Source organism: Cyrtonyx montezumae, unplaced genomic scaffold, assembly GCF_038088225.1.
Source record: "Cyrtonyx montezumae isolate F1298 unplaced genomic scaffold, pur_monq_1.0 scaffold_38, whole genome shotgun sequence".
Classification (NCBI taxonomy): domain Eukaryota; kingdom Metazoa; phylum Chordata; class Aves; order Galliformes; family Odontophoridae; genus Cyrtonyx; species Cyrtonyx montezumae.
This window is the reverse complement of record NW_027072043.1, coordinates 672900-690906: the sequence shown is the minus strand read 5'-3', so window position 1 is coordinate 690906 and position 18007 is coordinate 672900.

The following is an 18007-nucleotide window of genomic DNA, read 5'->3' as shown; positions in this document are numbered from 1 at the left end:
GAACGGTAACTTTACTAAATCTAATAAAATTGAACAATTGAGAGAGAGAGATAAAAATTTCCAACCCAAAAGCTGTGAGCTTACGTTAAGGAGGACCTGCAGGGGAAGCACATGTGCTGAACCTCCACGGCAGCCCAGAGCAACGCGCCCAGACCGAGCGCCGCCTGCATCCGGTGCGGAGCTCCGCCCCTCTGCTGCTCCCCCAGCATTAACTCCTTCACTGCTGCGTGATGCTCTGATGTGGAATACCGGCATCAAAACCACAAAACCACAACATTCCACCCCTTATTCCACATCATCACATCATGCTTAACACACATCTATACATAACCAAACAGTAACAACTTGAGTTACATAGAAACATATATATATATATATATATATATATACATACATACACACGTAATTACAGACTGCATTCTCCCAGCATCAAAATCCCTTGTGGGACACACTGGACGTCCCCATTTTTATCCATTACCCACCAGGTGCACCCAGGTCCCTGCGCAAAAACGGTTCCACGGAGGGGTTTGCCCTTTCCAGAGGCTGGAAGGACCCACACCGCTTTTCCCAACATGCTCCTCACATGTACCACAGGGACCTTATCTCCCTCTATGGTCTGTAGGGAGCTGGACTGTGTAGGACCCTCTCGGTTGACTGATCCCCTAGTGTTGACCAGCCAGGTGGCTTCTGCCAGATGCTTCTCCCAGTACTTGAATGTCCCACCACCCATTGCTCTCAACGTGGTTTTTAACAACCCGTTGTAGCGCTCGATCTTACCAGCAGCTGGTGCATGGTAGGGGATATGGTAGATCCATTCAATGCCGTGTTCTTTGGCCCAGATATCCACAAGAGAATTTTTGAAATGAGTCCCATTATCGGACTCAATTCTCTCTGGAGTGCCATGTCTCCATAGGACTTGTCTCTCGAGCCCTAAGATGGTGTTTCGGGCGGTAGCATGGGGTACTGCGTATGTCTCAAGCCACCCAGTGGTCGCCTCCACCATGGTGAGCACGTAACGCTTACCATCGCGAGTTCGTGGCAAGGTGATATAATCAACCTGCCACGCCTCCCCATATTTATACTTTTCCCATCGCCCTTCCTGCCAGAGGGGTTTCATCCTCTTGGCCTGTTTAATTATGGCACATGTGTCACAGTCATGGATAACCTGTGCACCGGCATCCATAGTTAAGTCCACCCCTCGGTCTCTAGCCCACTTATAGGTCGCATCTCTTCCTTGATGGCCAGAGGTCTCATGGGCCCACCGAGCTAAAAATAGCTCTCCTTTGTTCTGCCAGTCCAAATCGATCTGAGACACCTCAATTCTGGCAGCTCGATCTACCTGATGGTTATTTCTCTGCTCTTCAGTAGCTCGATACTTGGGCACATGAGCATCTACATGGCGCACCTTTACACCCATACTTTTTGTTCGGGCAGCAATGTCTTTCCACAGTTCAGCAGCCCAAATAGGTTTACCCTTCCGTTGCCAGTTGTCCTCTTCCCACTGCTGCAACCACCCCCATAAAGCATTTGCCACCATCCAAGAGTCAGTATAAAGATATAGCATGGGCCACCTCTCCCGTTCAGCCACATCTAAGGCCAGCTGGACAGCCTTTACCTCCGCAAATTGGCTTGACTCTCCTTCTCCTTCGGTGGCCTCAGCAACTCGTCATGTGGGGCTCCACACAGCAGCCTTCCATCTGCGATGCTTCCCAACGATACGACACGATCCATCAGTGAAGAGGGCATACGTCTTTTCATTCTCTGGAAGTTCGTTATATGGTGGGGCTTCTTTAGCACGTGGTGTCACCTCTGATGGGGATGTTCCAAATTTCTTGCCTTCAGGCCAGTCCATGATCACCTCCAGGATTCCAGGACGGTTGAGGTTCCCCATCCGAGCTCGCTGTGTAATCAGTGCAATCCACTTACTCCAGGTGGCATCGGTAGCATGATGGGTGGGGGGAACCTTTCCTTTGAACATCCTATTCAGCACTGGCAGTTCAACACAGGCAGAGTGTAGCACTCCTCCAAACCCCTGTATGATCTGCTCCAAAATCCAAGGAGTCGGCCTCGGGTCTCTCCAGAAGCTATTTGACACAGACTCCAAGTGGGACCTTTCTCTCCAGCAGCAGTGTAGAGGATGTTCTTTACATCCTGTCCCATCCGTATTGTCCCTATGGCCACAGCACGGGCTATCTCCTGCTTAATTTGCTGAAAGCCCTGCTGCTGCTCAGGACCCCATGCATATTTATTCTTTTTTTGGGTCACTTGATAGAGGGGGCTTACTATGAGGCTGTAGTTTGGGATGTGCATCCTCCAAAAACCTACTACACCCAGAAAAGACTGTGTCTCTTTCTTGCTAGTGGGTGGAGACATACTGGTGATTTTGTCAATCACATCTCCTGGGATATGACTACACCCATCTTGCCATTTTACTCCCAGGAACTGAATTTCTTAGGCAGGTACTTTGTTCCATTTAATAGCAAAACCAGCACCCAGAAGAATTTGGATTATTCGCTCTCCTTTTTTAAAAACTTCCTCTGCTGTATCACCCCACACAACAATGTCATCAATGTACTGGAGGTGCTCAGGTGCCCCACCCTGTTCCAGTGTGGTTTGAATCAGCCCATGGCAGATGGTTGGGCTGTGTTTCCACCCCTGGGGCAAACGGTTCCAGGTGTACTGAACGCCCCTCCAGGTGAAAGCAAACTGTGGTCTGCACTCTGTGGCCAAAGGAATAGAGAAAAATGCATTGGCAATGTCAATAGTGGCATAACACTTGGCTGCTTTTGACTCCAGTTCATACTGCAGCTCCAACATATCTGGCAGAGCAGCACTCAGTGGGGGTGTGACATCATTCAGGCCACGGTAATATACCGTCAGCCTCCATTCTCCACTGGCTTTACGCACCGGCCATATGTGGTTGTAAAATGGTGAGTGAGTCTTGCTGATCACTCCCTGGCTCTCTAGCTGACGGATCAAGTGATGAATGGGGAGCAAGGAATCCCTGTTGGTGCGGTACTGCCGTCTGTGCACTGTGTTTGTAGCGATAGGTACCTGCTGCTCTTTCACTTTCAGTACCCCCACAACAGACGGATCTTCTGACAGGCCAGGTAAAACAGACAGCTGCTGAATGTTGTCTGCATCTACAGCAGCTATCCCAAAAGCCCATCGGTACCCCTTGGGATCCTTGAAATGTCCCCTTCTGAGATAGTCAATGCCGAGTATGCATGGAGCCCCCTGTCCAGTCACTATGGGATGCTTCTGCCAGGTTTTACCGGTGAGGCTTATTTCTGCCTCCAACACAGACAGTTCCTGAGAACCCCCAGTCATTCCAGAGATATAGATCAGTTCTGTCCCTTTATAACTCGAAGGCATCAGAGTGCACTGTGCACCAGTGTCCACCAGTGCCTTATATCTTTGTGGCTCTAATGTGCCAGGCCATCTTATCCACACAGTCCAATACACTCTATTATCCCTTTCCCTCCCCTGGCTGAGGGCAGGGCCCCTCTATTGGTTACCTGCAGTGACGGGAGCAATTTCATTGGTGGCTGATCTCTGCTGTAGTTCTCTCACCCGTGCTCGCAGTGCAGGAGTGGGTTTTTTATGCCACTTCCTCATGTCCTCTCCGTTTTCTCGTAAGAAGCTCCACATGGCCACACGTGACATGATGTTACTGCCGTCATTTGCTCGTGCAGAGGGGCGGTTGCCTTTGGTGGCCAAGAATTTCAACAGTTTGATAAATTGCTTCATCAGATTCTTTGGGTCATGCTCGTCTTCATCAGGTGTTTCCAATACTGACACAGGTTCATCCCTATTCATCAGTAATGACAGTTCCTCCAGTATAGTTTTCTTTATCTCACCTACTTCTTCTGCTACTATAGCTGCAATGGAAGCACGTGATGTTGGAAACTGTTGTTCAAAGTTTTGGAGTGTAATAATCAATTCATAAACTGGGAGTCTTCTGTCTTGACCCTCAAATCTATGGAACATTGCTACCAGTGTACTTGCGTACCTCTCTGGTGCTGTTTTTCAGAGCTTGTGATATACATCAGGTGTGCACCTTACTCTCTCAGGATCACAGTCCTGGTGTGGATTGTTAGGGACGAAATTGGGATCATACAGCATCTCTACTACAGCTGTTTCTCTCAAAAATTGGATGCCTTTCTCCACGGTGTTCCATCTTTCCACCTTAGGCTCCAGATCCTCTTTGTAAGGGTATCTATCCTTTACAGCCACTAGTACTCGTTCCCAGAGGGTAGCGACTCCATTCAGACATCTGCCAATTCCTCTGTCGATAGCTGGGTCTCGGGCAATGCTTGCCAGTTGGCGGGCTTCGCTGCCATCTAGGGGCACGCTGCTGGCACCGCTGTCCCAACACCGCAGCAACCAGGTGACAATAGATTCACCCGAGCACCGTACAAACTCCTTTCTTGAACCTTGGATTTCAGTCATCTTTAGGGGCCGACGAGTAGTGGTAACAGTGACTCCATCATCATCGCTGTCTTCTCCATGTCTCTCACTTTTCTTAGTGGCCTTTCTAGGTGGTGGTGGTAGTGGTGCTGAGGAGGGCCCCTCGCCTGGATCTTCCTCTTCTTCCTCTGCTTCTTCTTTCCGTTCTAGGCGCGAGGACGGCCGTGTCCATTTCTGGCCTTCCACAGGGGCAACCGACACTGATACCGGTGCTCCCTGTGATTGGTCAGGTCTAACTTGGAGGTTTTCATTTTTGCTTTGGACCTCGGTTTGGAAACCATTTCTCTCCAGAATATCAATTATAGCTCGATAAGCACAAGCCAGACCCCAAACAATCCATTCCTTCTCAGATCGTCCTGAGTCACATGACTCCTTACCTAAACACTCACTGAATTTCTCAGGGTCCCACAGGTGCTCAAGATCAAAATTGCATAACACCGGGGGTCCCCACGCTTCTAATTTCTTTCCTAATTTTTTCCACCTTCCCTGCCATTCAACACTCTCTGGTTTTGAGGAACGCTCCCTCCACATGATGTAAATTACTATTGCAGGGAGTGCATGCAGAAAAACAGATAACACAGTTGCCAGGCTGACATCCTGAATATAGGTAAAGACCTGAAAAGAGTAATTGGAAACCGTTCCAAATGCCGCATAATCTGTCACGTTAGCCAGGGTGTTTAGGCAGGAGGCATGTAACCCCCTCAGCACACTAAAGTAGCTGTATATATACATTACTCCGGTGCTGAACACGAGGAGCTTAAAAAGAAGCCAGCATGCTGTAAGGTACATGAAAAAACTTAGTCCATTCTGCACCAGATTTACAATGGAGTGCCAATACTGCACTGCCCGCATTCTCCACCAATAATTGTCACGGTGTTGTCCGTGACAGTGACCCAAGGGAAACCGAGAAGGGAGAGGGGAGAGAAAAAGAAACTCTGTCAGTGGCCGCGCGGCCGCCCGAGCAGAGCCGCGCTCCGGGAGGGGGAGGGGGAAACAGCGGGAAGAGATGGGTCTACAAGAAAACAACGGCACGATCTGAGAAGGAACGGTAACTTTACTAAATCTAATAAAATTGAACAATTGAGAGAGAGAGAGAAAAATTTCCAACCCAAAAGCTGTGAGCTTACGTTAAGGAGGACCTGCAGGGGAAGCACACGTGCTGAACCTCCACGGCAGCCCAGAGCAACGCGCCCAGACCGAGCGCCGCCTGCATCCGGTGCGGAGCTCCGCCCCTCTGCTGCTCCCCCAGCATTAACTCCTTCACTGCTGCGTGATGCTCTGATGTGGAATACCGGCATCAAAACCACAAAACCACAACACACCACTGACATTGCCAATGCATTCTTCTCAATTTCTTTGGCTAAGAGTGCAGTTCACAGTTTGCTTTTAACTGGAGGAGAGTTCAGTACACCTGGAACCGTTTGCCCCAGGGGTGGAAACACAGCCCAACCATTTGCCATGGGTTGGTTCAAACCACTTTGGAACAGGGCGGAGCACCTGAGCACCTCCAGTACATTGATGACATTGTTGTGTGGGGTGATACAGCAGAGGAAGTTTTTAAAAAAGGAGAGCGAATAATCCAAATTCTTCTGGGTGCTGGTTTTTCTAGTAAGTGAAGCAAAGTGAAGGGACTCACCCAAGAAATTCAGTTCCTAGGAGTAAAACGGCAAGATGGGTGTTGTCATATCCCAGGAGATGTGATTGACAAAATCACCAGTATGTCTCCACCCACTAGCAAGAAAGAGACAGTCTGTTTTGGGTGTAGTAGGTTTTTGGATGATGCACATCCCAAACTACAGCCTCATAGTAAGCCCTCTCTATCAGGTGATATGGAAAAACAATTATTTTGTGTGGAGTCCTGAGCAGCAGCAGGCCTTTGAGCAAATTAAGCAGGAGATAGCCCGTGCTGTGGCCCTAGGGCCTGTATGGATGGGACAGGATGTAAACATCCTCTACACTGCTGCTGGAGAGAAAGATCCCACTTGGTGTCTTTGGCAAAGAGCCTCTGGTGAGACCCAAGGCCGACCCCTCTGATGCTGCAGTCGGGTGTACAGATGGTCAGAGGAGTGCTACACTCCAACTGAGAAGTAGATCTTGGCAGCATACGAGGGTGTTTGTGCTGCCTCTGAAGTAATCAGCACTGAGACACAGCTTTTCCTGGCTCCTTGATTGCCACTGTTGAACTGGATGGGCAAAGAAAGGTTCCCTCCACGCAAGATGCTAAATATGGGGGGCATGACACGATGATTATATCACCTTGCGATGACCTCGCAGTGGCAAGCGTTATGTGCTTACCATGGGGGAAGCAACTACTGGGTGGCTTGAAACATATGCAGTACCCCATGCTACTGCCCGAAACACCATCTTAGGGCTCAAGAAACAAGTCTTGTGGCGACATGGCACTTCAGAGAGAACTGAGTCAGACAAAGGGACTGATTTCAGAAATTCTCTTCTAAATTCTTGGGCCAAAGCTCATGGCATCGAGTGGGTTTATCATATCCCCTATCACGCACCAGCTTCTGGTAAAATTGAAAGATACAATGGGTTGCTAAAAACCACGTTGAAAGCAATGTGTGGCAGAATGTTTAGCACTGGGAGAAGGATTTGTCAGATGCCACCTGTGTCAATGGCTTACGGGCAGGTTCGGCCTGACGATTAGTGCGAGGGACCCACGGACCCACGCCCCAGGAGAGGGGAAGGGGGAAAGGGAAAAGTAAAAAGTAAGATGGGCCTAGGAACAAAACAGCGGCAACGATCTGAGGAGGAAAGCTGTTATGGTTTTAAGATTTTTCAAATCATAAAACCATAAAAAAAGCTAATTTACTAAATAAGATACCAGAAAGCAAAATAACACAATGTAATACAATATAATTGGAATTAAAGCTAATAAATCAAATAAAATGAGCAAGAGAGATTGTCTGATAAACCGAAGGCCTTACGCTAACGCTGAAGGCAGATGGCAGCGAGCACCCACTGCTGAGTCGATTCCAAAGGAAAGAGCGTGTCCCGTGACCGAAGACAGTTTTTATCTTTCGCTCTGAGCGTAAACACGTAAGAACGCAAAGCATCGCAAAGTCCTCTGGGGAATGGAGTTCTTCTTCTCTTCTGAGACAGGGATACCTGGAACTATCGATGATCCACGGAGCTGGAGCATTAACACTTTAACTCTAAATGCACTACATGCATTTAGAGAATCTAATTGTCACGGTTTGCAGGACAGTTTGACCCGGTACCGCGACAATTGAGGCAGGGGACACATGGGCCCACACCCCAGGGAAGGGGAAGGGGGAAAAGGGAAAAGGAGATGGGAGATGGGCCTAGGAACAAAACAGCGGCAACGATCTGAGAAGGAAAGCTATTTTACTAAATAGATATCAGAAAGGAAAAATAACACAATATAATATAATATAATTGGAATTGAGGCAAATGAATCAAATAAAATGAGCGAGAGAGAGAGAGTGTCCGATAAACCGAAGGCCTTACGCTAACGCTGAAGGCGGACGGCTGCAACAAACACCCACTGCCGAGCTCGGTCCCGAAGGGAAGAGAGAGTCCCGTGACTGCAGACAGTTTTTATCTTTCCCTCTGAGCGTAAACACGTAAGAACGCAAAGCATCGCAAAGTCCTCTGGGGAATGGAGTTCTTCTTCTCTTCTGAGACAGGCATACCTGGAACTATCGATGGTCCACGGAGCTGGAGCATTAACTCTTTAACTCTAAATGCACTACATGATGTTATGATGTGGAATACCAGTACCAAAAATCATAAAACCATGACACTAATGTATCTTATAGGTTCATAGGTTCATAAGGTTGGAAAGGACCTACAAGATCATCCAGTCCAACCATCCTCCTATCACTATCTCTACCCAACTACTAAATAAAATCCCTTAGCACCTCATCTAAACGCTTCTTGAACAGCGCTAGGGATGGTGCCTCACCCACCTCCCTAGGCAGGCCATTCCAGTGCCTGGTCACTCTTTCAGAGAAAAAAAGATTCCTCAAATCTAATCTAAATCTTCCCAAGGGCAACATCTGGCCATTCCATCTCGTCCTGTCATTAGTCATCTGGGAGAAGAGGCCGACCCCCTCCTCAACAAAACCCCCCTTCAGGAAATGGTAGAGTGCAATAAGGTCTCCTCTGAGCCTCCTCTTCTCCAGACTAAACAATCCCAGCTCCCTCAGCCGCTCCTCATTGTGCTCCAGACCCCTCCCCAGTTTTGTTGCCCTTCTCTGAACACGCTCCAGGGCCTCAATGTCCTTCTTGTAGTGAGGGGCCCAAAACTGAACACAGTACTCGAGGTGCGGCCGTACCAGAGCTGAGTACAGGGGGATGATCACCTCCCTGCTCCTGCTGGCTGCACTATTTCTAATCCAGGCCAGGATGACGTTGGCCTTCTTGGCCACCTGGGCACACTGCTGGCTCATGAGCATCAACCAACACCCCCAGGTCCTTTTCCTCTCTACATTCTTCTCTACATTCTCTACAAGCCATTCTGCCCAAAGCCTATAGCATTGCATGGGGTTATTGTGGCCAAAGTGCAGGACCCGGCACTTGGTCTTATTGAACCCATTGAGCTCAGCCCAGCTGTTCAGCCTATCCAAATCCCTCTGAAGGGCCTCCCTACCCTCAGGCAGTTTGACACATCCTCCCAACTTGGTGTCATCTGCAAACTTACTGAGGGTACACTCAATTCCCTCATCTAGGTCATCAATAAAGATATTAAACAAGATGGGCCCCAAAACTGACCCTTGGGGGACACCACTCGTAACAGGATGCCAGCTGGACTTAACTCCATTCACCACCACCCTCTGGGCACGGCCCTCCAGCCAGTTCTCCACTCAGAGAAGAGTGAACCTGTCCACACCACGGGCTGCCAGTTTCCTCAGGAGAATACTGTGGGAGACCGTGTCGAAGGCCTTGCTGAAGTCCAGGTAGACTACATCAACAGCCTTTCCCTCATCTACCTGTCTGGTCACCCAGTCATAGAAGGAGATGAGGTTGGACAAGCACGACCTGCCCTTTGTGAACCCGTGCTGGCTGGGTCTGATCCCCTGGTTGCCATGCACGTGTCGTGTGATCTCCCTCAAGATCATCTGCTCCATTACTTTCCCTGATACCGAGGTCAGGCTGACAGGCCTGTAGTTCCCCGGGTCTTCCTTACGGCCTTTCTTGTAGATGGGAGTCACATCGGCAAGCCTCCAATCTTGTGGGACCTTTCCAGATAACCAGGAATGCTGATAGATGGCAGAAAGTGGCTCGGCAATCACCTCTGCCAGCTCCCTCAGCACCCTTGGGTGGATCCCATCTGGCCCCATGGACTTGTGGCAGTTCAGATGGAGGAGTAGATCTCTGACCGTCTCTGCTTGGATCACAGGGGGTGAATTATGCGCCCTATCCCGGAAAATGTCTCAGCAAAAGGCAATCGCCGGCTGCCCTGCTCTCGAGGACAGCATCTCCCTGCAGCTGGGTGAGCTCTTGTCCTAACCACTTCTCCTGGTTTCTCTGTTAGGTCTTCCTTTGAAGGTACCAGCACGGTTAACCTCTCTGCTGTACGAGGGCCAGCTCTGATGTTCGCTGGTGTCTATCTACAGACTGTAAGGCCACCCAGAAGGAACCGCCCTCAGCATAATTGGGAATGACCTCTTCCTCTTCTTCACGTTTTCAGTGGGGAAAAAGTGTGGTCAGGGTCTCACATTCTGCTTTGCAATTTACAAACCCTACACATCTTTCTGCAGGGCTTGTTCCTCTGAACTTTGATGTGATCAACGCTGCATCCTTTTGCTTTGTGCTGGGAACCCAGCTGTACATGTGACCTCCTCACATCAAAGCTCTCTGGAAAGCATGGTTTGTTATCGCATTTAAAGTGGTAGTGTCACAGGGGTGGGATAACACACCCTCATCTGACACAGCCCTTGACAAGAAGAACAAAGCAAAACAAGCAAGCATACAAACAAAACCCACCCTAGTCGTCTTTGCAACACTGCTTAACGGATCCTTCCAAAAGTTCTCACTTTGGTCCCACTCAGGGCTAAGTAAAGCTTCTTTATGATGCCTCAGATAACATCAGTGGGAGCCTGTTTGCTATGCCCGCCTTAAAGGTTGGAGACTTCCAGAAAAAAATGACTCTTAGCTTTAATCCCACGACCACCAGTCAGTATCAACCCCTCCTTTTTCATCATTACAAACTGCCTTTGATCTTACACACACCTCTCCTGGCTACAAAAGACCCCATTCTAAAATTGAATTTTCCCCTCTAATTCCTCCAGTCAATCTCGGTCAATTAATAACTTTGTGTTAGAAATGCTCTAAATCAAGAATTTTGGGTTAGGCAAAGATCTCAGTGGTAACAGCAAATTTATTCATTATTGCAAGATTGGGAACACACCCCCTGCTGACAAGGGAAAAATTTCGCAACTCGTCAGTGAAATCCATTGGTTATATACCCTGGGTCTGACGCAGGCAAACCTGTCCTGGCACTCTCTGGCTGAGCATCTCAGGCTCTCAGACTTCTGATACAATTGCTACATACATTTCCATACAATGCCTGTTATCAATCCCCCCCCTTCCCCCCCTATAGTCAGGTATGATTTCATGACCTGTACTTTTTACGATGGTAGGAGGACAATACATTCAATACTTTTTCACGAGTCCCATCCTTTACCAGGATTTCCGCTACACAATCTAATTCCCTTTCCCTAGTGCCAATGCCAATTTTACATAGGTGTCACGGTGTTATCTGTGACAGTGACCCAAGGGAAGCCGAGAAGGGAGAGAGGAGAGAAGAAGAAACTGCGTCAGTGGCCGCGCGGCCGCCCGAGCAGAGCCGCGCTCCGGGAGGGGGAGGGGGAAACAGCGGGAAGAGATGGGTCTACAAGAAAACAACGGCACAATCTGAGAAGGAACGGGAACTTTACTAAATCTAATAAAATTGAACAATTGAGAGAGAGATAACAATTTCCAACCCAAAAGCTGTGAGCTTACGTTAAGGAGGACCTGCAGGGGAAGCACACGTGCTGAACCTCCACGGCAGCCCAGAGCAACGCGCCCAGACCGAGCGCCGCCTGCATCCGGTGCGGAGCTCCGCCCCTCTGCTGCTCCCCCAGCATTAACTCCTTCACTGCTGCGTGATGCTCTGATGTGGAATACCGGCATCAACACCACAAAACCACAACATTCCACCCCTTATTCCACATCATCACATCATGCTTAACACACATCTATACATAACCAAACAGTAATAACATAAGTTACATAGAAACATATATATATATACATACATATGTTATAGATAGATTCAACGGACTAGGAATCAAAAATTCAACTATTGAATTTTATTAATCAAATTGAGCAAAGAGCAAAGAGGCAATGCAGCGCTGAGCGACAGGGGACTCTGCGTTCCACCAACTGTCGCAACAGTTGAACTGATACTCGATCCTTTTATACAGTCCATCTTTCGTATACGTGTCCTTTTTACTTCCTCATTGTGCTGTACTCTGCGCATGATCCTGGTGGTCGCATGAGTTGAAGTAAGTAGTCTTTCTCCATATCTCCTTCTTGACCCCTTCTGGTGGTTTTTCCTTTCATGGTACGTTGTTCATATGAACAAATCTCATTAGTTACTTACACAATCACTAACCCTTAACCACGTTTGAGCGAGTTCCCGGTTTGCACAAGCTTTCAGCAAGGTAGGTTTGCACAAGCTTTTGCATGCTAAGCTTATTCACTCTGGACAAACATTCCTACCTCTTTGACAATTTCCCCCCTTTTTCTTTTACCGTTGAATGTTTGTCCTTACAATTCTCCTTCCCTGATTGTGCTCATAGGATGGAATATCACACTTTCTCCATTTATAATTGCTCCATCTCTCTCTGTGAAGTTATTTGCGTTAAGATTAACAATTTTGCCGTGTCAAATCGCTTCTTTACCAGTTGCAATAACCATTTAATTGTGCATGGTCCAAATATTAATCCCAGGATGATTGTAGTCAAGGGTCCAGCCAGAGCAGACAGCAAAGAGGTAAGCCATGGTGAAACGTTAAACCAACCCTCATACCAGGACCTTCCAATTTCCCTATCCCTATAGAGATTAGTTTATTGAAAATACAAGGCCCAAAGGTTAACACTAGGATCAGTAGTATTAAAGGACCCGCTATAGTGAACAAAAGGGTTGTCATCCATGGGGAGCGATTGAACCAAGATTCATACCAACTTTGTTGCTCTTCTCGTTCCCTTCTCCTCTGTTCTAGTTGTTTTCGTAACTCTGTCATGGTGTCAATTACTACCCCAGTATGATCTGCATAAGTGCAACACTCTTCCCTTAGAGCTACACACAGTCCTCCTTGTTGTAAGAACAGAAGATCCAGTCCTCTACGATTTTGGAGTACTACCTCTGATAAGGACCTGACTGATTTCACTAATCCATCTATTGCCTTCTCAATTCGGCTTAGATCCTCGTCTACTGTGTGTCTCAAGTCCTTGAATCCCTGTTGTTGGGTTACTAGAGACGCTACCCCAGTTCCCATCCCTGCTTCCCCAACACCTAATAGCACCGCTATTGTCAGTGCGGTGAATGGTTCTCTTTTAATTAGATGGTATTCCGGGGTAATCTGATGCTCATATACATAATCCTTAGGATGATATGATATTCGGGGAAGAATTAAAACTTGTATGCAATCTTCTGATGTCTCGTTAAAATTATCAATCGACAGGCATGGAGTAACTCCCAGGTTATTACAAATCCATCTTGTGTTAACTGTAGGAATGAGCCATTTGGCTGGCTTTTTCGGGTCTGAGATGGACACCTTTACTTGGCAGAGGTGTTTTCTTTTTTTTTTTTTTTTCAGGTATACTTCCTACACACATTCCTTTGCCTTTCACCTGCGCCATTGATAATCCAGGAGTGTTTTCTTTTCCCTTTCTCCAAACACATTCCCTGGGGTTTGTTCCATTACTTCGTCCTGGCTTAGCAGGGGATCCTACGGCTTCATAAAAGGGTGGTCTCGCTATATAGCATAACCAGCATCCCTCAGTTAGATTTAGGTGAGTCTCATTTAGGACTTTAAATGTGGCCTGCATTATTTTCCATAGTGCGTTATATTCTTGAGTGGACTGATCATCTGGCCAATTAGTGGATTCATTTTCACTCTGGGTCTCTTTTACTCCTGGGGTTATATTATTAGGATGCCTTGTTGTGCTCATCTGACTTTCAGTGTTGGCAACTGGATTGGGTCCTATAGGTACTGGGTCATGTGAGACTGGTTCCTTTTTTATGAGGAAGTATCCTCCCCGGTCTTTTCCAGATTCCCATAACCTGGCGCCCCAAAGTTTTTCCGTTAACCATACTGGATCATTAAGTCGATCCCTGATAACATCGATTTGTATTGCCTGGCAATGACCAATGCTTACTGGTGCACTACTCCATGATTCTATTACAGGAGGGTTACAACCGCGGGGGAACCACCCGAGAGTTATATACTTATTCCATTCCCCTCCGGGGGTAAATCCATGAGCTACTGTCTCACAACCCCAATATCCACAAAAATAATGTCCAGGATAATTACAGTAGGGCTTCCCAGGGTTGGATGCAGGGCAAAAATAAAATCCTGTTTAAGCAAGGTTCTACCTGAATAATGTCGCAGGGGTTGCATCTAAATGAGGGACTTCCTGAGGTTATGACTACATGGAGGACCCGATGATCTTTCCATCTTATTAATGACCATTTGAAAGGTTCATGGCTTTCCTCATGATTTGTCTCTGCTGTTACAATAGGGGGTCCTATAAGTCTTTTAATCATACATAATTTGAGAGCTAGGAGAAGTCCACTGCTGGATTTATTTAGCTTTTTGCCATTCTTTCTTTTCTTATTCCCAATGCTGTTCCCCATCCAGCCTTGGGTCTCCAAAGGTTCTGGTGCCATCTCAGTGTTTACGTTCCATGGGAGTTCCCTGTTCCCGCTTTTTATCCCTCTGCCTCGCCCGCCAACCAGGTTGCTGCTGGCTGCGGGGTAGCCCATCTTCACGGCAGCAAGGATCTCAGGGGCAGGTGTCACTCCTCTTTCCCACCTTCCAGTGGTGAGGTATTACACTGAGGTTCCTTTGTGCACTTTATTTTTATAATACTTATGTTGGGTGGACCCAAAGGCTCATCGGGATGATGATAGTAAGATTCAGAATTTATTTCTTCGAAATATATCTATCACTAAATTGGGGATCCCACTTTTAGCTTTCGAGCTGCCACTTTCCGGTTCGGGACCGGAGCAGTCAGCTCGCGCTGCTCCTCCCAACAGGGCTGACACATACGCCTAGGAGCCCTCCCTTTTCCAGCAGTAAACTTACCACAACTCTTTACAAATTTCACAACAGGAGCAAGCAAATAGGTGACAATTGCAATCTAGTCATCTACAGATTGCTCCTATATCATTATGTCTTGCGTTATTTTAATTTTCCCTATAGGGTTAACATGCAAACCCCTCTAGATATTTACTCAGTCAATCCCTTCAGTCGTGTATCAGTTATATTCAGGGCAAATTTGGTAGACTGACCTCACTTAAAGTTCCATCAAAACATTCGTCCTTCAAGTTTTAGGAAATGACTTTCATTCTTCTCTATACATAAACACAAATTCCTTTCCCACACTTAACGACTTTCCATAAGAAATACACAATTAATGACAAGATTAACGCTATCACAAACCCTATTTAAACACTGTACAGTGAAGGGTAGGTGTTCAAACCATGCCCCAATCATTTGGCTTCTTCAGGTAGATTGAGATTTCTTCATCAAAGGGATTATATTGGTTTTCTTCGATTGTTCACAGAGGTCCTGGATAAGAGTGATTTCTGGAGCTGGTTGATATTCTTGCAAAATTTGTTCTAGGGCCTGCCCGAACAGATCTGGGGACTCGGTAAAGCCCTGTGGTAGTACTGTCCACCTCAGCTGCTGTTTTCCCCCTGTGTCCGGGTCTTCCCATTCAAAGGCGAAATAATCCCGGCAAGACTCATCTAGAGGGCAAGCCCAAAATGCATCTTTCAAATCAATTACACTATACCATAGGTTTTCAGGGCCTAATTTACTCAATAAGGTATAAGGATTAGCAACTACAGGAAAGCGAGATATTGTCCTCTTATTTATTTCCCGTAAATCATGTACCAAACGATAGGTACCATTAGGTTTCTTTACCGGCAATATGGGAGTGTTGAATGGGGACATGCAAGGTTCCCCGGTAACCCCTGCTTTATAAGTCTCTCTATTTCTGGCTTTAGGCCTCTCCTTCCCTCCAATGAAATGGGGTACTGTTTTATTTTTATAGGAATTTCAGGGTCTTTAAGTTTAACTGAAAAAAGAGGTATTTCCAGACGTCCTACACTTTCGATTGTATACCATACTTCAGGGTCTATCCTTTCTTCATCCTCCACCCTTAAAGGGCAAAGTTTAATCCTTATTTCCCTGTTCTTTACTTCCAAGCTTATCCCCAGTTCTATAATTAGATCTCGTCCCAACAAATTGAATTCAGCTTCTGGTACAATTAGAAAATCTCCCAATCCTATCTTAGATTCTGTTTCTATTTTTACATTTTTAACGACCCCTACCTTAAAGGGTTCTCCCTTAGCTCCTACTACTAGGGCTGTTTCTCTGGACAATTTACATCCAGAGGGTAGTTGTTGTATGGTGGATCTCTCAGCCCCCGAGTCCACTAAAAATTCTATCTCTTCTTGTTGGGGACCTATCTTTAATTTTATCAAGGGCTCACAGTGTTTCTGGGTCCCCAAGAGGTAAAGCCCCTGACCTCCCTAATCTTCTTTAAACACCTTTTCATCTTGTATCCTACTTCTACACAATAATGAATCATCTTGGCTTTACTCTTATTTCCTGTCCCAGGATAATACCTCCACATTTCTAACATGAATGCTAGAGGAGAATCCTTCGGGACTGGAGGACGTTTCATGGCTACAGGGGCCTTGCTTTTTCCCTGTCCCATCTTCCGGAGTGCCTTCACTCAGCCGTGTATGCGTTCCACTCGCTTCCCCTCGTTCGTGGCTCACGCCTTCGCAGGCAATGAGAACCGCACTACTAGAGGGTCCACACTCGCTTGGGTTAGTCCGAGCTACCGGCCCCCTCTCACACACACACCACTCGTCACACTCCGGGAAACCCAACCCCGACCAAATGGAAAACCCCTGCCAAAACGGCAGTTACTTACGCGTCCCACGTCTTCGTCCGGACTTCTGTGCACAAAATTTATGGGGTCGACCGGTCCTTTCTTGCCTTTTTGCTCATAAATTTCGGATCGTCGGTAGGAGTGAGGCAGGGAATCAAGAGTGGGGCCGCCAATTCCGTCGGGGCGCCTCCCCAACCCTCAGAACCCGGCCATTATTCCTATCCGAGTCACGGCACCAATTGTTATAAATAGATTCAACGGACTAGGAATCAAAAATTCAACTATTGAATTTTATTAATCAAATTGAGCAAAGAGCAAAGAGGCAATGCAGCGCTGGGCGACAGGGGACTCTGCGTTCCACCAACTGTCGCAACAATTGAACCAATACCCGATCCTTTTATACAGTCCGTCTTCCGTATATGTATCCTTGATCCAGTTGTTGTTAGAGGGTCTTCTTCTGCCTCCCGGTGGTCGTATGGGTTGAAGTAAGTATTCTTCCTCCATATCTTCCTCTTGACCTTGTCTGGTGGTTTTTCCTTCTCTGGTATGTTATTCATATGAACAAATCTCATTGGTTAATTGCATAATCACTAGTCCTTGAGCACTTGAGCGTGTTTAGGCTAGCTCCCGGTTTTTGTGCAAGTTTTGTGTTTTCGCAAGCTAGGCTTCTTTATAGTAGTGTCTATCCTTTGTGGCAAGTGTTTTCGCAAGCTAAGCTTCTTTATACGTTACATGCTAAATCACAAACTACAGTTACTTATTTACAGGTTCCTTCCCTCTTACCACGAACAAAAACATTACTTTCTCACAGAGAAGAACTCTGTCTCAGTAGAGAAGAAGTCCTCAGAAGAGGACTTTGCGATGCTTTGCGTTCTTACGTGTTTACGCTCAGAGGGAAAGATAAAAACTGCCTGCAGTCATGGGACACTCTCTTTCCTTTGGGATCGACTCAGCAGTGGGTGCTCGCTGCCGTCCGCCTTCAGCGTTAGCGTAAGGCCTTCGGTTTATCGGACACTCTCTCTTGCTCGTTTTATTTGATTTATTAGCTTTAATTCCAATTATATTGTATTATATTGTGTTATTTTGCTTTCTGGTATCTTATTTAGTAAATTAGCTTTTGTTATGGTTTTATGATTTGAAAAACATCGTTGCCGCTGTTTTGTTCCTAGGCCCATCTCCCTTTTTCCTTTTCCCTTTCCCCCTTCCCCTCTCCTGGGGCATCGGTCCGTGGGTCCCCCGCACTAATTGTCACAGAACCAGGCTGAACCTGCCCGTAAACCATTGACACAGGTGGCATCTGACAAATCCTTCTCCCAGTGCTAAACGTTCTGCCACACATTACTTTTAAAATGGTTTTTAGCAACCCGTTGTATCTTTCA